The sequence below is a fragment of the Canis lupus genome, chromosome 9 (assembly GCF_011100685.1).
Source record: "Canis lupus familiaris isolate Mischka breed German Shepherd chromosome 9, alternate assembly UU_Cfam_GSD_1.0, whole genome shotgun sequence".
NCBI classification, from domain to species: domain Eukaryota; kingdom Metazoa; phylum Chordata; class Mammalia; order Carnivora; family Canidae; genus Canis; species Canis lupus.
Genome location: NC_049230.1, coordinates 49,773,219 through 49,795,743, shown reverse-complemented (window position 1 = coordinate 49,795,743; position 22,525 = coordinate 49,773,219). Strand labels below are relative to the sequence as shown.

The 22,525-nt window shown below is 52.4% G+C and overlaps 1 pseudogene; it reads left to right on the top strand.

Moving 5' to 3' along the window:
* Positions 1-21,001: 21,001 nt before the first annotated feature.
* LOC119876594 overlaps positions 21,002-22,525 on the top strand; it is a 4,318-nt pseudogene continuing 2,794 nt past the window's right edge.

The window sequence follows — 22,525 nt, the reverse complement described above, 5'->3', positions numbered from 1 at the left end:
TTTCTTTCTCTTTCTTTCTTTTTTTGTAAAGATTTTATTTATTCATGAGAGACCCACACAGAGGCAGAGACACAGGCAGAGGGAGAAGCAGGCTCCCTGTGTGGAGCCCGATGTGGGACCCGATTCCAGGACCCTGGGGCCCTGAGCCAAAGGCAGATGCTTAACCACTGAGCCCCAGGTGCCCCACTGACTCCATTTTCAAACTAGGAAGAGGAGGTCCCAGGAGCTACCACGGGAGCTTCCCGGTCAACAGGGCTGTGACATGGCCCTGCTGGGGGTGTGAACCCAGAGCAATCTGACCTAAAGCCTGAGCTTGCGCAGAGGCCTGAAGAAGTGGCCTTGAGCCCAGGTTTGCAGGTCAGGCCATCCTGGAGGAGGCCATGGGGTCGGGCAGTGGGGCAAGGGGCTCTGAGGGGCAAGGGCTTAGTGGGCTCCCTGGGAGAGGAAGCCTGAGGGAGGCTGGAGCGGGGTGAGGGGTGCCCACTGGGGAGTGCATCTGCATCAGATCATGCTGGGCTTTCTGGAGGTTGGGCAAGGAGTCAGGAGTCATTGCAGGTTTGGAGGCCCTGGGGACACAGTCTGAACAGTCTTACCGGAGCCACTCCTCCTAGATGTGGAAGGAGCTTGGTGGGCATGTTATTGCCCCCACTCAAGCATGGATCACCAAGCCGCTGCCAGGGATGAGGCGGCTGCCTCAGTTTCCTCCTGTGCAGAGTGGTGTCCATGTGGTCTTCTGCTTCTGTCCAGCTCTGGACATGCTGCCTGGAAGATCCAGCGATGGTTTCTGGTCAAGGTAGCAGCTCCAATGAGGCCAGTACTCAGAGAGGCCTGAGTGAGGCTACCGGAGGGACTCCCCACCTGCCAGTTCACCAGGACGCTCTTGTACCTTTTGCCGATCTTCACAGTAGGGCTGACACGGTTCAGGCATCATCGCCCACCTGCTGCATGCAGAGCTGCAGCGAGGAGCCATGGATGCAGATCCCGAGACACAGAGCTCCTGTGAGCCTGAAGCTGCCAGGAGTGTGGTGGAAGCTGAGGAGGACGAGGTGCTGCGTTAAGCTTAGCTGGTGCCTGCGGTTTCCAGAGGTAACTGGGAGGTCAACTCTGGAAGTTGAGGAAAGGAAAGGTCAGTGGAAACTCTGGATTGTGCAGGGCACCCCCTGCCAGCATCTAGCTCAGAGGCTTCTAGAGACTGTGTCTTCTTGGCCCCTTGTGGGTGTGGATTGGGGACCCAGGTCCCAGGAAGGGCTGTCTGTCCTGGAGAAAGGATGGGACAGCCATTTTCTTTCCCTGGCCATTGAGGGACCCTAGGACAAAGCCCATATTGATCTACTCTTCCGCATCAGGCTGGGGAAGATGGCTGAGGCAGGCAATGTCCCTGCTGCCTAGGTGGGGGCTGCATCTGAGCTGACCACAGGACTTGGAATGAGGGCTCATTCGGGTCTTGGGTGCTGTGTTGGGGGTCTGGTGGCAGAACTGAAGGGCTGATTTTGAATGGATCAGACACCATGGGTGAATGGGTGCTTTTGGGTTTCCATGGGCACAGATGGACCTGACACACACAGGAGAAGGTGTGAAGGAAGTTCATAGAGACAATGCCCAGGGCCATGCCGAGTTTCCTGCCCAGGGCCAGTGCTGCCTGGCAAAATCCAGCTAGTCTTCCTGTTCCCACAGCACAGAAGGTGCCTAAGACCTGAGTGGTTGCTGGGAACCAGGTCAGTCTGTTGCTGGGCATCCTGCCTGCCAGAGGAAAGGTAAGACTGAAATTGTAGTCTGGAGGTGGCCTGGATGCCCATTGAGGTAGAAATTGCCCAGGTAGCCTGATCCACTTGAATCTGTAATTCCTTCTCTACCCAGACCTGGAAGGTCACCCTCTGGCTGGCTGTTGTCTGGAAGAGTTAGAGGTTCCTCTGGTTCAGTAGAAGAAGATCAAAGTTACTAGAGTCAACAAAATTATGAAGATTAGAATGGAGATAAATGAAAGTGAACAGCCCTTGAGAAAATCAGTGACAGCAATGGTTCTTTCTTTTGCACACTTACCAAATTTGCAACGAGAATTAAATGGAACCATTTCATATCAGTAATTGGCTCACTGAGGTGAAGCAGATAATTCAAGAAGCACACAAACTACCAAAACTGACTCCAGAAGAAATGGAAAACCTGAGTAGACCTATAAGAACTACATAGACTTGAGAACTTCCCAACAAAGTAAAGCCCAGGACTTGATGCTTTCCATGGTGATGTGTCCCATACATTTGAAGAAGACATAATACCCATGCTTCTGAAATTCCACAAAAAATACAAGAGGGGGGAATATTCCAGGTCACCCTAGAATGCCAGCATCATCCTGATTCCAAAGACTGACAAGGACCTTACAAGTAAGGACAATGGCAGCCCAAATCTATTATGAAGAGGGATGCAAAAATCCCCAACAGGATTCTAGCAAACAGAATCAAGCAGCACATTGACAGGACTCTACATCATGACCAAGTGTGATTTAGGCCGGGAATGCAAAGGCTGTTCCACATAGCTAATCAGTGTTCTAGGCTACATTAGTAAGAAACAGGATCAATTGATGTAGGATAAGCTTTGACAAAATCCAAACACCTTCACGATAGGTGCTGTCAAGAAAGTAGAAATAGAAGATTCAAATACGATAAAGGAGGGATGCCTGGGGACTCAGGAGACTGAGCATCTGATTCTCAGTGTGGGCTCAGGTTATGATCTCATGGGTGTTGATATCAAGGCCCCATTGGGCTCTGCCCTCAGAGGGGAGTCTGCTTGGAGATTCTCTCCATCTGTACCTCCCCCTACACAAGTGGGCACTCTCTGTCTCAAATAAATAAATAATCTTTTAAAAAGTAGGATAAAGATTAGTGATGAAAAAACTCATATGTATATCATTCTCAGTGTGAAAGACTGAAAGTTTTCTCCTTAAGCTCTGGAATAAGTCAAGCATGTCCACTTCCACAACCTCATTTCAATATTGTCATGGAATTTATTCAGAGTAATTATACAAGATGAATTACTAAAAGCTCCTAAATGGAAATGAAGAAGGAAAAGTGTGTTTATATATGTGACATGGTTTTATATGCAAAAAATACTGAGTCAAAAAATCTCTATAGGAGATTAAACATGTTCCACAAGATATGAGCAGAGAAGACCAACACTTGTGGGTCAGTGGAATACCAGTGAGAATCAGGGAATAGGTACATGTATGGTCGGGTGTTTCCCAACGTGAATACCAAGATCCTTCATTAAGACAAAAACAGGGTCCCAAACAAATGGTGCTGGGAAACCAGATATCCACATACAAAAGAGTAAAGTCAGAGCACTGTCTTACACCATATAAAATAATTCACTCCAAAAGGATCAAAGAACTAACTTTAAGAGTGAAAACTGGGCAGCCAGGGTGGCTCAGCGGTTTAGTGCCGCCTTTGGCCTAGGGCGTGATCCTGGAGACCCAGGATCCAGTCCCACGTTGGGCTCCCTGCATGGAGCCTGCTTCTCCCTCTGCCTGTGTCTCTGCCTCTCTCTCTCTCTCTCGAATAAAAAAAAAAGAGTGAAAACTCTTAACACTTCAGAAATCAACTCAGAAGTCAACTAAGAACACTTAGGGGCAAATCTTGGATTTGGCAATCGTGTCCCTAATAAATCAAAGGAGAATGTAAAGAACCCCAAAGAGTGGTAGGAACTATTTGCAAGGCCTCAATCCGATAAGGGCCTTGCATCTAGAATATAGAAAGATCTTCTACAACTTAAGAACACAAACCACCTCGAAAATACTAGACATTTCTCCCAAGAAGGTAGTTAGACAGTCCAGTAAGCACATGGGAAGATGATCATCACTAGGTAGTGGGGAAATGCAGCCAACACCACAATGACATAGCTTTTGATGCCCAGGAGGGGGTTATACTGAATAAGCAGAAATAACAAGTGTTGGAGAGGATTTGGGGATATAGGAGCCCTCACACATTGCTGGGGGAGATGGGAAATGGTTAAGGTGTGGCATATCCTTCAGACATTAACTGTAATGTCATCATTGGACCCCATTCCACTCATTATCTAACCAAGAGAATTGAATACAGGCACCCTAACAAAAGCCTGCACAGAGGCAGTCATAGCAGCACTCATCACAATCTCTGAATAATGCAAACGGCGCCCACATCCATCCACAGGTGAACGGATAAACACAACGTGGCACATTCACACAATGGAATTCGTTCAGCCATGACGGGAATGATGTGCTTATACCCAGTATCATGTGGGTGAACTTGGAAAACAGGATACCCAGTGGCAGAGACTAGAGGCAAAATACCACATACTGTATGACCCTCCGCATAGGAAAATTCATAGAGGGTAGGTGCCAGATTAGTGGTCGCCAGGGAGCAGGGGCAGTGGGCAATGGCCAGTGCCTGACTGCTTAGTGGGTGGGAGGTATCTCTCTGGGGCGATGACATGTTCTGTAACTGGATAGTGGCGATGCTGCACAGCATGGGAAATGTAGGTAATATCAGTGAATTGAATATTTTGAAATGTTTAAAAAGATAAAGTTTCTTTTATATTAATTTTGAAATATAACACACATGTAATCACGAAAAGAAAAAAAAAAAGCCAAAAGAAAAGAAAAAGTGCCTTCCCCGGAGCGGACAGGAAGACTCTGGTATCTGAATTGGCCCTGGTTGTATCTCCTCCACTGGTCCTGGAGGTGAGGCTAGAGCTCGCTCCAGCTCTGGAGCTGGTGCCAGACTTGGTCTTGCAGTTCAGAGCCCAGTTCCTCTAGGTCTGCAGTGGGTGCCAGATCTGCCTGTGTGTCAGGAGGTGATGCTGCACCTGGATTTGGAGCTGGGTCTAGCTCTGGGTCTTGCACCTGCTCTAGCTCTGGCGATGGTGAAGGAGCTGGTGGTAGCTCTAGAGCTGCAGCAGCACTGACGCTGGAATTGGTGACGGAGCATCTGTAGGTCTGGAGATGCTGGTGGTGGAGGCTCTTGACCTACTGCTGACTTGTGTGTAGGATCTAGAGCATCATGTGCAGCTGGTGTTGGCTCTGGAACTTGCCAGGCTCCAGCTGGGATCTGGTGCCACAGGTAGTTCTGGACCTGACTCTGACCTGAGCTGGCTCTAGCTCTAGATCTCAAGCTAGAGAAGTATCTCTGGAGCTTTCACAGGAGTCGGTGATAAAAATGCCTCTCTTTCTAGCAATCGTGTTTGATGTGGTACGAGGTTTTCCTGTCCAGTTTGTGTGAGAGCAGCTGCTGGAGCTTTATCTCCCCTGGAGCTTGTCCCAGGACACCTGTCTGCTGGAGCTGGTGGGACAACTGCTGGAACATGGGCAAGGGCTGTAAGCTTGGGGCTCAAGCTAGAGCCATGGTGCAGCTGACTCCTCCTCCCAACCCGGCTCTGTCTGTAAGTCTGCAATCTGTTTCAGAGCCAGTTCTAGCTCTAGGTGAGTCCTGCCGCACTCTCCTCCTGTGCAGAGCAGGGTGCTAAGGCCTCCCTCTGCCTGGGGATGGGCATGCTGCCAGGAGGTCCTATTAGGTCCTTCACAGGAAGCCTTTCAGAAGAGTCCTGTACTGAGAGGGGAAGGCCCCACGGGGACTCCTCACCCATGGGGTACAGGTTACCATTGTTTCCAACTGGAGTCACATGAACAATGCAATGTTGCCTCTGTGCTGGATGGAGAGCTGCAAAGAGGAGCTGTGGTTGCAGACTCCTGGGACAGAGTGTTTGCAGGGTGCATGTGGCCACCAGGGACATGGTGGTGGCTCAAGAGGAGGAGGAGCTGTGTTGGCGCGGTTGTGCCAAAAATCATCAGAGATGATGAGGAGGCAGACACTGGGGTGGGGGATCGGTATGATCAGTATATTCTCTGGATCCTGCAGGGCACTCCAGGCTGGGGTCCAGCTCCAGGGGTTCTAGAAGCTCCATTTAGGAGCTGGGATTTCCTGGCCCCTTCTGTGCAGGTGAGGGGGGATCCCTGGTACTCGGAAGGGCTGTCAGGGAGAAGGAATTGGACAGTCAGCCACTTTTCCTGGCCATCTGGGACCTCTGGGTCACAGCTCATGCCGATCTCCTCCACGTTGGAGTTAGGGGAGGTCATGGAGTGGCAGTGTCCCCAGTGCTGAGGTCTGGGTCCCACGTGGGCTACTCCAGGCCTTGTGAGTGGGAGCTGGCCTTGTCCCTGGCCCAGGCCCTGGATGCTGTGTGAGGGCCTGGAGGATGCAGGGAAGGTTGAATTCTGCAGTGGTCAGGCCAGCTGGGGCTGTGGGTGCTCTGGGGCTCCCACAGGCACAGACCGGGGACCCATAAGCAGGAAGGTTGAGGGAAGAGTGGAGTGGGCAGTGAGTGAGCTGGCAGGGCTCTGTGCCCACGGGCAGTGCTCTCGGGGAAGGACAGCAACTCCTTAGATCCCCAATCAGCGGTCACCTGAGGCTGTGTGGACCACGGAAGGCCAGGTCAGCCAGTTGGGAGTGAGGCATCATGCCCAGCAGCTGGACGGGCCCAGCCTGATGCTATTCCTGGGGGTGATCTGACCCGGCAGGTGAGGTAAAGGTGCCTGGCTGGTCTATGTCACTCCTGTCTGTAGGGGTTTAGCTACCCAGCCAGCCAGCCAGACCGTGGGGAGGGTGGCCCTGGAACTGGCTAGCTCTGGGGACCAATTACAAATTCCTGTATGCACTCTCAGGTCCCTTCTGCTTCAGGTGGGGAGGGGAGAGTTGGCTCCAGGGTTTGTCCACCCCTTCGGTGAAGATTGGCTTCTCAAGACATAGTGACTCTGGTCGTAGAGTTCATGGCATAGAGCACATTGACATTGTCTGGATCTTCAGTTCCGAGGGAGGTGAGGCAGAGTGGTGCTGAGGAGGGGGCTGCGGGCCTGGTGAGGGAAGTGCACGGAACTGGGAGCAGAGTAGTCTTTGTCAGGGGGTAAGGAAGGAGATTGGGGATGACTGCTTCGTGGGTACAGGGTCCCGTTGGGGTGATGGAGACGACAGGGACCAGCTGGCGGTGACAGGGGAGCAGAGTACAGGACGGAGTTAATGCCTCCATGGTACGGCTTGATGGGATGAAAGGTTAATTTCTATTGAATCTAAATGTTTATGATTAAATAGAGAAATCATGAAACATGTAGAAGAAAAACCATTGCTCCCTCTCCAGAGAGGTGATGCGTGGCATTGGGCGAGGATGGGTCTAGCATTGGAGCTGGAGCTGCGGCTGATGCTGGGGATGCCCCTGGCTCTGGCCGTGGACCCGGCTCAGGACCTGTGCCTGAGCTGGAGCTGGAGCTGGGATTAGGGCTGGGGCTGGGGCTGGGGCTGGAGCTGGGGCCTGGACTGGGGCTGAGGTTGGGGCTGGGGGTGGAGCTGGGGCTGGGGCTGGGGGTGGAGCTGGAGCTGGAGCTGGGGCTAGGGCTGGGACTGGGGCTGGGACTGGGGCTGGGGCTGGGGCTGGGGCTGGGGCTGGGACTGGGGCTGGGGCTGGGTCAGGGGCTGGAGCTGGGTCTGGGTCTGGGGCTGGTTTTGTAACAGGTAGTCGTGCACAAGCTGCTTCTAGAAATGACTAGTCCTCAGCTAACTCTTACTCTGACATTGATGCCAGATTTGGTGCAGGAACCAGTGGAGAGATGGCTGTTGCTCTGGAGCTGGCCCAAGTGTCCACTGGAGGCCCTGTATCCGTAGCCTGCCCACCTCTAGCTCTACGGCAGGTGCCAGGGTGGACATGAGTCCTTAGTTGGTGCCAAGAGCAGGTGCTCACAGCGGCTCTGGCTTTGTAGGTGGAGGTGCACTCGCTCTGCTGCTGGTACAAGAACCTGCTGTAGCTCACCGGGTGGCAAGCGCTCCCGTGCCTGCGCCAGGTCTCCCTGTGGGACTGAGGCAGACGCTGGCTGTAGGTGCAGCTGGCCTCCTAACCCTGGTGCACACTTGGCTCAGGCTCTGGAGCTCCTGAGGAAGGCGCTAGGGCAGGAGATGGAAGCGCCTCTAGCTCTGGAGCGGGCTCTGGTTCCGTAGCTGCTTCTGCAGCTGCATCGGGCTCTGGGGGGTTCACCAGCGCTGGTACAGTGGCCTGGTCTCCATCTGTAGGTGGTGCTGAGGCGGCAAGAGGAGAGAACATCACCAACTTAATTGCATGTCCATGTGGCTTCTCAAAGAAAAGCCCACAGCCTCCAGAGCAGGGCTAGAGCTGGTGCTAGAATTACTTCTCGTTCTCAGGCTGCCCCTAACTCTGGCACTGGGGCAGCATGGGAGGGAGAAGTGGGGGTGGAGGCGGCCTTCGCTCTGAGGCTCTGGTCAGAGGTTTTTGTAACCATGTAGCTGGTCCATGTGCTTGAGCCAGAGGGGCTCTCGCGTGTGGATGGCACAGGCTCAGGCTCTAGAGCTGGCTCCACAGATGGTACGAGTCTAGCTCTGGTGCAAGTTCTGGGTGTCAGATGGTTCTAGATCGTAGCTCCTGCCCGAGCTGGCTCCGCTCCACAGCTCATGCAAGGTCTGGTGCTGGAGATGCTCTAGCTCTCTCTCCCCCGCTTGCTGACTGTGGGTGAGATGCTGACCCGTAGGTCAGGCTGTAGCCCTGAGGGCAGGGAGGGGGTCTGGGGTGCACCTCTTCTCCCAGGGACAGACATGGGTGCTGGTGCGGGCACAGGTGTGGATGGATGAACAGGAGAATATGCCCAGATCTCCCACCTGGGGACACCCTCCCCACCCCCCTGCATCCCTGGGCTGCTGGGGGGTCACATGAGTATAACATGTGAGGTGCTATTACCTTCCAGGCACTGTTCTGAGGCTGTGGGCAGAGCAGTGAGGAAGCACTGTCCCCACCCCCGTGGGCCTGCCCCGACCAGAGGTCAGAGGGGCATAGGGTGCCTGGCAAGTGTCTCCGCTCAGGTGGGAGCAGCTGCTGGGGTGGTGGGACACACAGATGTCCCTAACGGGAGCTCAGGACTGAACCAGGCAGGGTCTGTGGTGTAGGGGATGCGGGATCCTTGGTCTGAACACCCCTGTTAGGTATTGTCCCCATGTAGCCTTGCCTGTCGCACTCCCTAGTTTTGCCTCCATAAAACAGGCTGGGAAGGAGGCTGTTCCTGGGTTCAAGAGTTATATCCAAGTGCAGACCCAGGTCTAGATCAACTCTGGAGGTGGGTTCAGCTCTGGCACCTGCCCGGCAGCTGGAGCCTGGTCCTACATGATGCTTGCGCCAACCCAGAGATTGAGGTAGCTCCAGTCTCAGCTCTCTTGCCAGTTCTCTGGTCAGAGCCACCTTTTGAGCTGGATCCTGCTCCGGCCCCCACCGTGGAACTCCCTGTACAAGGGCCGCACCTCCCATCCTACATTCGCCATCAAGCACGAGGTCAGGAGTGGGGCTGAGGGGCAGGAGGGTCCCTGCTGGGCGGGTTATCCCAGAACCTTGGTGACCCCACTCAGATTCTCTGCTTCCTCACGTCCTCACCAGGGCTGCTGGTCCTCACACCAGACATCTGCAGATCTGAGGGTGACCAGCGCTAGCCCCATAGGGTTTCCTTTGCCAGAGTCCCTCCCCGGGAGCTCCCGTCTCTGACACATACTCCCCACGTCCTCCCCTCCCCTTGCACGTCCGTGTGTTGGTCTCTGTTCCTGTGGACCCCATGGACGTGGAGCAGTGTTTGCACCAGAGGCTTGTGAAACCTTTCTCTGGCCTTGGGTTGTGACAGTGCTTCTGCCCTCCGAGGGGTGTCTTCCAGCTTTCTGCATTTCCCCTGTTTCTGTGTTGGCCACAGGAGGAACCCACTGTCTGGGCTCCTGCCTGGGGTCTGGTCCCAGAAGGATCAGGGTTTGGACCACTAGAGTGTGCCCATATTTACTCAAGGGGCCTCTGTTATGATCTCCTCTTTCATCTGCCAGAGATTTTAATATTGAATAAGGGGAATTCTGTGTCACATAAACACTCACACATACGGGGTCCCATTTGAAAATCTGTGGGTGGACACAAAGGTACCGACTGGATGATTCCACTTCAGGAAACATCCAGAACCCGTGAAGGGACAAAGAGAGAGAGAAAGAGCAGCTTAGAGGTTTCCAGGGGCTGGGCTGGGTGAAAAATGGGCAGGGAGGACTTCTGGGTCAGGGTGTCCTTTGGGGACTGAGATGTTCTGCAGCAATGATCTGGGATCCAGTGGCACAATGTTGGGAACACACTTAATGCTCATGATTTGTTCAAGGGAAACAACTAAATTTATTTTAAAAAAATAATATATGCCTCACAGAATGTGTAAAAATAGAAAGACAGTGAATAGATACCAGAAAGAAAGAATATAGGAGGAAGAGATGATGCATGCGGGCGGGGGGTCGGGGTCAGGTGATGGACCTAAGGGTGATTGTACAAGGAGGTCTCTCCGAAGGGTTGTGGGCTCCAGGTATGTATCTGGGAGCCCTACAGGAACAGGAGGAGGGCCAGGGGCCCTGTCAGGAGCAGTGACAGGGTCAGGAGAAGGGTTAGGACCCGGGGCAGGATCATTGACAGTGGCTGGGGCAGGAGCAGGGACAGGAGCAAGGGCAGGAGCAGGGGTTGGAGCAAGAGGTGGCTAAGGGCAGGAACACTGGTAGTGGCTGAGGCAGGGGCAGCAGCAGGGTCAGGAGACGGGGCAGGGGAGAGGTCCTGATCAGGAGCAGGGTCAGTCTCAGGAGAAGGAGCAGGAGCAGGGGTGGGGACGGGAGCAGCAGCAGGGTCAGGGTCAGTCTCAGAAGCAAGATCAGTAGCAGAAGCAGAAGCAGGAGGAAAATCAGTGTCAGGAGCAGGGGCCGAAACAGGAGCAGGAACAGGGTCAGGGTCAGGATTTGGGTCAGAGTCAGGGTCAGGGTTAGGGTCCGGACCTGGAACAGGGTCAGGGTCAGGGTCGGGAGCTGGGGCAGGGCCTGGGGCAGGAGCAGGTGCCACCTCCCCTTGGTTGGGATCCAGCTCCTCTTCCTCGTGTGGCTGCTTGTCCTGAACCCCTGTTAGGTCACCTGCTGACTCTAGGGCCCCTGCAGGAGTCTCTGCGGACACCCCCTCTCCTCCTAGACCTGCTGATGCAGGAGCAGCCTCTGCAGGGGGCCCTCCAGCTACAGGGGGGACCATCCTTGGGCTCTGCAGGGGTGTGAGCTCCCACCCCTGCTCCTGGCTGCTCCATCTCTGTGAGAGGCGTCATGAGAGGGGCTCTCAGGGGTCAGATGGGGACCCCGTGTGAGAGGAGAGAGACCCTCCACATGCCTGCCTCTCTGTGAGCCCCTGTAGGGACAGACCCAGCCGAGATCCTCCCAGAGGGGTCACAGCCAGGAAGGAACTCCCCCAGGGCATCTCCCTGATGACTGTCCCCCAGCTGGGTGCTCTGAGCCTAGTCTTGGCTCCTGGCCCCACTCCAGCCTCTGGGGCTCCTCCCTGTGGGGCCCAACACCCACCCTTGCCCAGACACCCACAGACACTCACCTCAGCTTCTCACCCCTCGGGCTCTACCTCCCTGAACTCCCCCTCCAGGATTAGAGTCCAATGTAGGAGGAACAGGGACCGTGGCCTGGGCGGGGTCAGGGGCCTTCCCAGGCAGTCCCGGGTACCTGCTCCTGGAGATTGCTCTGTGGAGACTCCGTTCCCACGTCCACGCTGGCCCTGCTGGGCAGTGGGGCACAACTGTACCACTGGAGGGAGGTGGGACCTGGTGTCCCCCGCCTCTCACTTCCAGCCTCTGCGGTGCTCTGCAAAGAGGGGGACGGGCAGCCGCCCGGAGACCTCACAGCCCCGCCCAGCCCTCCTCCCTGTGCTCCTGCCCACTCCCCCTGTGCTCCCAGATCACACACAGACCTGAGTGTGCACAGCCCTGCACCCGGGATGCAGCGACCCATCCCTGCAGGGCCGGGGTCAGCCCTGGGCAGAAAGGCACGGCCCCCACACCCCATCCCACCAGGGAGCCTTGACCTGGGGAGTGAACAGCACCCGCTCACCAGGTTCTGACCCCTCATCAGCCTGCACCTGCTCAGGGAGGGCCCACCCCACATGTCCCTTTCCCCCCTCCCACATGTGCCCTAGGGGAGGAGACCCAGCCCTGCACTGGTTGGATCAGAGTGGTGTGGGGTTGGGTGGGATGGCTCTGGGGTCCTTTTGAACCTTCCTGCCAAATGGCCAGAGGCACCGGGGAGCCCTGATGGGACACCCCCATGAGGGGCACTCCTGGCAGGGTGCGCTGTCCTCCTCCTGCAACATCCAGATGTGTTGAAGCAGCAGGAAAACATGCTGTTGGTTTGAGGATCTCCAACCAACTGAGCAGGTAGGGGGCTGTGTCCGAATGCGGGTGCCTGGTTATCCTGGTTCCAAATTCCGAGGGGTTGTGTCGTCGGGGAAGTGAGGTCACCACATCATGGGGTCCCCACATCCAACTTCCTCCTCACACAAGAGCCCCCAAGGACCCCTCCCCGAGGGGTTCCGTGCTCACCGTCTACCTCATACCCCGTCCATACAGATACACCAACACAGCCCCTCCCATTCCCCAGGGAGGCCTGGGTGCAGCCCGTGTTCCCGCGTGGAGGACACACAGCTGAGGTCAGACGTGACTTCTCCTCCTGCCGAGGGCTGTGACCCCGGACAGACCCTGTGCCTCTCAGGGCCCCTCAGGCTCCCCATCTGCACAGTGGGGTTCAGGCTTCTTTGTCTAGGGATGCCATGAGGCGTAGGAACTATGGATCTGTCCTGTCCCTGCTGTCACAGAGCCTCTGGGACCCCATTAACCCCCACCTAGGCAGCCCAATTACTCGGGCTTCAGCGGAGGTCTCCTGGGCAGTAACCACCTCCCCACTAGAGGGGTGTCTCTTCCCGCTTCCAGGTGCCCAGGGTGGTGGACAGCGGACCCCAGACCCTGTCCCCTCCCAGTGCCCTGGCAACCTCCCTGGGCACTTTGGGGCCCCTGGACACTCACCTGGAAGATACCCCTCCTCCCCTGCTGTGGATCTAAGTTATTGTCAGGAGTCCCTATGCCCCTGCCCCTCCTCTTCCTTCTCCCCCTTGTCATTCTCCCCTCCCAGGACGTGCACCCCTCCTGACCCCTCAGCTGGGCACCCAAAGTGGTGTGTGTGTGTGTGTGTGTGTGTGCAGGTGTGCTGCTCTGCCTGCCTGGGGAGCCTGGGGTCATGTCCTCACATGGGATGCGGTGGGAGGCTGTCCCTGAGGACCAGGGGGCTCTCGTCCCCAGGCGAACCTCATGGGTGTGAGGCTAGAAAGGACTGGAGAACAGCCCTGCTCCGGGGACCCTGCATGCCTCATTGGCCTGGACCAGCCCTCCCCACCCCGACCTTGTCTGCAGCCAGGCCTCCCTCCAGCCCAGCCAATCCAGCTGCTCCAGGGGATGCACAAGCATCACAAGCAGGAGCCCTGCAGCCCTGTGGGGCCAGGTTCCGAGTCCGGGGTTCCAGGGTGAGGAGAGGTGAGGCCAGGCAGGTGTGGGGAGAGGGCAGCCTGGACTCTCCTGGGGTCATGGCCCTCTGGTCAGCACAGACCCTGCTGCCAGCTGAGCCCATGGGCGCCCCGACTCCAGGTCTTGGGCGGGCTCTGAGAAGGAGATCAGATGTGGGTCCTGCTCGCTCACAGGGGTCACGCTCTCCTGTTGCTCCAAGACAATCCTGCCGCCGGACTTCCCCTCCTCGTTGGCCAGCCACGCCCTCAGCCCAGGAGCACAGGCCATCCTCCAGCTCAGGGCCAGTGGGTGCTGGGCAGGCAGGGAAGGCTCACTCGACCTGGTCCTGCCCCAGGACGGTGGCTCCTTCCACAGCTCCTGAGGAAGAGGGTCATCCTCTGCTCTCTGGGCCACTGGCATGTGACCCCCTATCAGGCACTGGAAGGACTCCAGTCCAAACCTGAAGTGCCCCAGCGGGGAGTGGACCACTCACTGTACACACACGATCGTGGAAGGTGGGCAAAGGACGAGCCGCAGGTGACGCTGTGCCATGGCCTGGAGCCCAGGGGGCTGGCTGCTTCAGTGCCCTCCAGGGGTCAGCAGCCTCCCCTTTCCCTGGATGGGAATCCTCCTGGAGCCTCGTCTTGCCCCTCAGAGCTCCTCATCTGTGGCTTTCAGGACCAAGGGAGAGACTGTGGTGAGGCCCTGAAGGCTCCACTCGCCTCCTTCCTCCACACACATCACTGCTTCCCGAGAAGCAGGAGCTGTGCTCTCTCACCACCTGGAGCAGCCTGGTTAAGGCACATGTTCCCTCCAAGGCCCAGCCCCTCTGGCTCTGTCACCTGCTCGGTGGCCCCGGCCACCTGGCTGGGTGAGGAGTCCCAGGAGAGCTCTCCTAGCTGGGTCAGGGTTCATATTCTTGGGCACAGAAATGCCCCATCTGTCCTCTCCTGCAGAAGGTGAATGCCTGGCCCGGGTGGCCCTCAGGGGCCTGAGGAAGGGGAGACCCCGCAGCTGCCCTGGAGACAAGTGTGATGGCACCTCTGTCTGGAGAACAGGGATCAGCACCTATCCCACCGGCAGGTGCACCATCAGTTAGCCATCCCCATTCTGGGATCACCCCATAAACTCTGGCACAGCATGTGTACCTGTTACTGTGCATCACGGCTGATGCCAGGTGTGTGATCTTCCCGAACCTGCTTTTTCAGGGGAGGACACCAGCCCCTCCATCCTCTTCCTCCCCCCATTGACTCTCTCTCCACATCGGTATTTCCAAGGAGCCCCGGCTCTGGAACATGGACCATGACCCAGGTCTCCCTTCCATCTTACTGAAGGGAACACCCATGTACATAAATCTCTCTATTTGCAACAGATTCCAGAAAGTGGAATTTCTTTGTCAATATAATCATTTTAAGGTAGAAGCCTGGACATACAACATTCAAGGTCTCTGTTCCTCTTTGAGCCTTATTTGGGAAGCTGGGCCTGTGACCTCCAGGAAGGGTCAATAGTAGTAGCTCTTAGTGGAGTGAGTGAGGTATTGGAGTGACCTAATCAGCAAGTCCCTCTCACCTCCCAGCTCCCTCCTGACTTTATGCTCAATTGGAATGTACGTTGGGGCAGGTGTGGCCCCTTGTATGGGGAGTTCCACAGCTGGAGCTGGAGTGGGCTGTAGCTCGAAAGATGGGCCTGATCCCAGAACTGGCATGAGAACTGAGACTGGAGCTGCCCCAATCTCTGGAGTTGGCTCAAGCATCAGAGTTGGACCTGGCACTAGCTCCAGGGCAGGTGCCAGAACTGAATCCACCTCCAAAGATAATCTAGACCTGATTTTTCACCTGGATTGAGCTCTTGAATCCAGGAAAGTTAGTATCCCATGTCTGTTTTATGGATGGCAAAACTAGAGACAGTGACGGGCATGGTACATGGGGATAATGTGGGGCACGGGTGTTCAGACCAGGATCCTGCATCTGCCTCACCATCTAACACCCTAGAATATTCAATAGCTCTGGACTTATGGCATCTGTGAAACCGGCTCTAGAGTCCAAGCCAGTGCTATCCACACACTAGAACTCCTCCAGCTCCAACATGTAGACCACCTACAGAGTGAAACAAATCTGGCCATAGCTTCAGAGCAAAGGTCATCTCGAATACAGCTTCTCCCCCTCACTCTGATCTCATTGCCAGAGTTAGAGGCAGCTCGAGAATGAGAGCCAATTCTAGCAGCAGCTGTAGCCTTGCTCTGGAAGGCTGTGGGCTGTACCTTTTGAGAAGCCACATGGACAGACAGGCAGGTTGGTGATCTATTCTCCTCTTGCTGCCTCAGCATCATCTCAAGATGGAGACCCAAGCACTGAACCAGGGCTAGTACCCCCCCGCCCCCCGAGCTAGATGGGGGACTTCTGCAGCTGCAGAAGTACCTATGGAACCAGAGCCCGCTCCAGAGCTGGAGGCAATTCCATCTCCTGCTGTAGTGCCTTCCTCAGGAGGCTGAGCAAGTGCATACTAGGTTTAGGAAGCCAGCTGGACCTATAGCCAGATTCTGCATCAGCTCCACAAGGACACCTCCAGCAGGCACAGGAGGCTATTTGTCCCCATTCCTGAGCTCTGAGTGATGCTTTATAATTTTCTCCTTTTTCCTATGACCTTAAAATTTCTTCCTCTCTAAGTTTTGGTGTCAAGCTCAACACCATGCCTTGTAAAGATGTCTGTTATCAACAATTTGAGTGACAGGTTCAATACAATCCCCATAAAATACATCAGCAGGCAATTATCTGTGGAAACTAGTGAGATTATTCCAAAATGTACACTAAAAGACAAGGCCCTCAATACTCATAAAAGTCATGAAGGAAAACAGTGTCAGAGAACTTACACTACCCGATACTCAGGCTCTGTAAAACCTATGGTAATCAGGGCAGTGAGGTGATAGAGCAAGGGGACACAGAGTAGTATGGAGTCCAAGTCCAACTCATACATGCATATCTTCAGGAATCCTAGAAACATAATGAAGAAAGACACACAAAAACAGTACATCCTGAGAATGGTTTGATATACCAATATATACATAAACCTCATTCCCAGAAAGATGGACAAATCCACTTGATTATCTCACCCAATATAGAAAAAGGTCCTGACAAGATTTCAAACCCTCACATGATAAAAACATGAAACCAACGAGGAAAGAAGGAAAGAGCTCAACAAAGTCAAGGCTGTTTCTGAAAAGCCCACACTGAACACCATCCTCGGGGGATAAAGGTTAAAGCGTTACCCTAGATGAGTAACAAGGCAAGGATGCCTGCCATTGTGGTTTCTATTCCACATAGTACTGCAAGTCCTGGGCAGAGCGATTAGACAAGAAAAAAGTGCATCCACAATGGGAGGGAAGAAATAAATCATCTGTGTATGAAGATGTAGATGTCTTCTATACTTCCACCAAATGACGGTGGAAGCATTCACCAAACACTTTTAGAAACAGCGGAGGACTTCAGTGGTGGTGCAGGATGCAAATTCAACTAAGAAAAATAATTTGAGTCAATTTACATGAAGAATCAACCAAAGAGAAAGAAAATTAAGAAAATTCTATTTACAATAGCATAATAAAATACTTAGGAATAAACCTAACAAATGAGGTGAAAGGCTTACACATAGAGAATTATAACACCCTGCAGACAGAAGTGAAAGAAGATGCAAATAAAAGCCTCTTGTGCTCTCAGACTAAAGGTCTTCTTTTTTTTTTTTTTTTAAGATTTTATTTATTTATTCATGATAGTCACAGAGAGAGAGAGAGAGAGAGAGGCAGAGACACAGGCAGAGGGAGAAGCAGGCTCCATGCACCGGGAGCCCGATGTGGGACTCGATCCCGGGTCTCCAGGATCGCGCCCTGGGCCAAAGGCAGGCGCCAAACCGCTGCGCCACCCAGGGATCCCAAGACTAAAGGTCTTCTATTGTCAAGATTCCATGCTACCTGCAACAATCTCCAGATTCAGTCTCTGTCAACCTCAATGCCATTTATTGCAGAAATAGAATAATTCATCCTAAAGGATCGTGTAATCTAGAAGGACCTCAAATAGCCAAAACAATTCGGAAGACAATTGGTACTGGTCCAAGATGATGAAGCAATAGGAAACCTTAGTCATGTTGATCCCAGGAATTCAGCTAGAAGCTATCAATTCATTCTGAACTCCTGTGAATTCTGCCAGAGATCTAAGAAAAGCATAGCTGCAACTTGCAAATAGAAAAGCAACCACTTTCTGATTATATATGACAAGATCGAAACACTTATCTCAAAAAAGAAAAGAGGCAGTCCTGACTGCCAAGGGCCTAATCAGTATGGACATAAGACGTCAGAACTAGAGTTCAGAATAATAATTATAAAAATACTAAATAGGTATGAGGAAAGCATAGAAGACACTAGAGAATCCCTTTCTGCAGAAAGTAAAGAACTCAAATCTAATCAGGATGAAATAAAAAAGGCTATTAATGAGATACAATAAAAAATGGAGGCTCTAACTGCTAGAATCCACAAGGCAGGAGAGAGAATCAGTGATCTAGAAGACAAAATGATGGATAATAGAGAAATTGAGAAAAAGAGAAATAAACAACTACTGGATCACAAGGGGGAGAATTGAAGACATAAGTGATAACAAAATGTGAAACAATATTAGAATAATTGGGATCCCATAAGAAGAGGAAAGAGAGGGGGCGGTGGTGTCAGAAGGTATATTGGGGCAAATTAGTGTTGAGAACTCCAATCTGGGGAAGGAAACAGGCATTCCTTCCTGTTTCCTTCAGGGAATGGAAGAAGATATTTATAAATGTCTTATCACATAAAGGGCTAGTATCCAAAATCTGTAAAGAAGTTATCAAACTCAACACCCAAAAAACAGATCATCCAATGGTCAGAAGGTACGAACAGATATTTTACCAAAGAAGACATACAGATGGCCAACAGACACATGAAAAAAAGCTCAACGTGACTCAGCATCACGGAAATATGAATCGAAATCACATAAAATGAATAAGCCAGGAAATGACAGATGTTGGTGAGGATGTGGAGAAAGGAGAACCCTCTAATATTGTTGATGGAAACGTAAGCTGATGCACGCACTCTGGAAAACAGTGTGGACGTTCCTCAAGAAGTTAAAAATAGAGCTACCCTATGGCCTTGCAATTGTACTACTAGGGATTTACCCCAAGAATACAGATGTAGTGAACCCAAGGGGCCCCTGCACCTCAATGTTTATAGCAGCAATGTCCACAATAGTCAAACTCTGGAAAGAGCCCAGATGCCCACCAACAGATGAATGAATAAAGAGGTGGTATATATATATATATATATATATATATATATATATATATATATATATGCCATCAAAAAGAATGGAATCTTAGCTTTTACAATGACATGGATGGAACTAGAGGATAATGTAAGCAAAATAAGTCAACTAGAGAAAGACAATTATATGATTTCCCTCACGTGTAATTTAAGAAACAAAACAGAGTAATAAAATATTATTTTATTTTTGATGAAATCATTAAGGAGGGCACATGATATAATGAGCACTGGGTGCTATATAAGACTGATGAGTCACTGAACTCTACCACTGAAACTAATAATACCTGATATGTAATTACATCAATTTAAAAGAAAAAAGAAAAAAAACAACCATGGATGACTGACACTTCCTGGTTTCAAAACATATTACAAAGCAATGTTCATCAAAACAGTGTGGTGCTGGCTTAAAGACACATCTATAGTGTTGAAATACAACACAGAGATGAGACGATGGCTTGTATCTATGGTTAAATAAAGCAAACGTACAAAGACAGAACCTTCCATTTCAACATTTACAGAAATGAGTCAACCATGGATCAAGACCTCAGTGAAAGTCCTAAAATGGTCAATCTCCCATAAGAAAACATAGAGGAGAAGCTCCATGACACAGGGTATGACAACGATGTTTTTAGATAGGGCACCAAAAACACAACAATAATAAAATGGCCAAATAGGACTACATCCAAGTTAAAAACTATTGTGAATCACAGGACACAAGAGGTGAAAGGCATCCTACAGAAGAGGAGAAAATATTTGCAGATCATGGATCTGATAATGACTTCTTATCCAGTTTAAATACAGTACTCCTACAACACAATAACCAAACAATCAAATGACTCGATTTAACAATGGCCAAAGGACTGGAATTGACATTTCCCCAAAGATGACATGTGAATGGCCATCAAGTGTATGAAAATATGCTCCATGTGACTAATAATCAGAGAAATTAAACGAAAACCACAGAGATAAAAATCTCACTCTCACTGTGATGACTACCAGAAACAGAAAACACCAAATGTTGGCAAAGATTCAGAGAAAGTGGAAACCCTGTGCCCTGCTGGTGTGATTGTGAATTGGTGAACCACTATGGAAAACAGGATTGAAGCATCTCAGAAAATTACAAATGCGGGACACCTGGGTGGCTCAGCGGTTTTGCGCTTGCCTTTGGCCCAGGGTGTGATCCTGGAGTCCTGGGATCGAGTCCCACATCGGGATCCCTGCGTGGAGCCTGTTTCTCCCTCTGCCTGTGTCTCTGCCTCTCTTGTTCTCTGTGTCTCTCATGAATAAATAAATAAAATCTTAAAAAAAAAAGAAAATTACAAATGCAACTACAGTATGATCCAGCAACCCCTCCTCTGGGTATATGTTCAAAAGAATTGAAAGCAGGGTCTGGAAGAGATAGTTGCACACCCACGTGCACAGCAGCACTCTTCACAGTAGCCGAAGGGTAGAAGTAACTCAGATGTCCACCAATGGATGAAGGGAGAAACCAAATGTGGTCTCTCCACCGATGAAATAGTGTTCAGCTTTAAAAAGGAAGGAAACCCTGACACCTGCTCCAGCATGCATGAGTCCTGAGGACACGAGGCTCAGTGAATGAAGCTGTCACAGAAAGACAAGTACTGCATGAATCCACAGTGTGGGGCACCTGGTGGCTCAGTCAAGTGAAGTGTCTGCCTTCGGCTCAGGTCATGATCCCAGGGTCCTGGGATGGAGCCCTGCATCCGGCTCCCTGCTCAGTGGGGGAGCCTGCTTTCCCTCCCCCTCTCTGTCCTCAGCCACCCACCCTCTTTCTCAAATAAATAAATCAAATCTTTAAAAAAACGAATCCATACCTGGGCACCTCCAAAGTAGCCATATTCATGGACATAGAAACTAGAATGGTCATAACCAGAAGAGTCAGGGGAGGAGTTGAGATCCCCTATCCTGCTGGGACCCCATAGCCAGACCCAAGAAGGCAACCCAGCCGGCGGGTTCCTCCTGTGGCCAACACAGAAATAGGGGAAATGCAGAAAGCTAGAAGACACCCCTCGGAGGGCCAGAAGCATTGTCACAACCCAAGGCCAGAGAAAGGTTTCACAAGCCTCTGGTGCAAACACTGTTCCCACGTTCATGGGGTCCACAGGGACAGAGACCCAACACATGCTTGTGCAAGGGGAAGGGAGGACCGCGAGTATGTGTCAGAGACGGGAGCTCCCGGGGAGGGACTCTGGCAAAGGAAACCCTATTGGGCCAGCGCTGGTCACCCTCAGATCTGCAGGTGTCTGGTGTGAGGATCAGCAGCCATGCTGAGGATGTGAGGGAAACAGAGGTCCCTGCAAGTCCCCTGAGGAGAGCAGAGTTTGTTGGGGGAATGGCAGGTCCAGTAGTGGGAGAACCCACAGAGTCCAGAGTCATCCATTCCTGGCCACCTGTCCCTTTTAGGCAGAATGGTCAGCTCTGCTCCCCTGGGTTCAGTAGAGCCTCCTGATGTGAGGGTGCATTCCCTCAGAAGCTAGGACCCTGTGCTCCAGGATGCTGAGCGTTGGGTCCACAGCTAAGAACAATCCAAAGTCAAAGAGATGGGGCCCCTGACCCAGATCAACTTTCTAGTGACCCCAGTCTCTGTCGTGAGCCTCAGTTTCCCCATCTATGACATGGGTTGAATTCCCTGAGAAAGTGGAATCATTGCCTGGTGCCTGAGGACAGAAAGAGCCACCAGGCAGGCTGTCTCAGCATCCTGCCTCTGGGGCACAGAATCCAGGAAGCTCCTCCTGAGCCCCCTCCTGCCACTCAGCTCCTGGGAATATTCAGAATTGTTTGAGGAGGAGGTGGAGGAGATTCAGGATGACAGCAGATCCCAGGAGAAGGAAGGTCAGTACGAGGAGGACCGCTAGTCAGGGCCTGTACCACCAATCAGGGCCCAGGCTGTGATGCCCTTGGATCTTACCCCAAATTCTGGCTCCTGGTATATGCACCCTACTTCTGTGGTTTCCCTTCCCCCATCCATCCTGCTTCCCTTCCATTCCTCACACCCTCTCCCTAATTCAATCACTCCCTTTCTAGTCTCCCATCCTCCCTCCCTCTCTCCCATCCTCCCTTTCACCTTCCCTCCCTCAGTAGAGGATCTGGGTCCCTGCTGTGCACCAAACACTGAGGTTTCAACAGTGAGCACCCCTCCCTGTGGTCTCTGCCCACGTGACACTCAGGTCCACTGTGGGAGGTGACAGGGGCAGTCCTCAGGGTTAGCAGTGATGATGAGCACCAGGAATTTGGTCCTGAAAATGGAAGTCCATTGCACAAAGAATAGAGAGGCTCAAGCTGGACACTTCCTCTAGAAGTATCTAGTCCTAAATATGATAAACAAGAAAGTTTATCCTAGATTCCATGCAACGTGAGTTACAATGGCTCCTATGCACAGATTCCTAAAATCAACAAAGAGTCACTTACCCAGTGTTGAGGGGGTTTGAGACATAAATTTTCTGACCAAATGACAGAGTTTCAGCCAACATCTCCACAGCCTCTGCATTTTCCCAAGGGCCCCTGTGATTCTCTTCCCCTTACAGTGTTCCCCTTGGGAAGCTCTGTCCTGTTGTCTTCCTTGTGTCTGGCCTCTTCTGGGCCCTTCATGGGCCTCCCTCGCCAGGACATCCTGAGCTCTGTGGCCACTGGGCACCCATATCCAGCACTGGATTAGGTTCCAGGAAGAGACCAGAGGCACACAAGTCACCGAGGAGCATCTGAAGGTCAGGTAGGGACAGTGAGAACCTCAGGTGTTTTTTCCCCAAAACCCTCAGTGTGATGTTTATCCTGGGGGTGGGGGGGGGAGG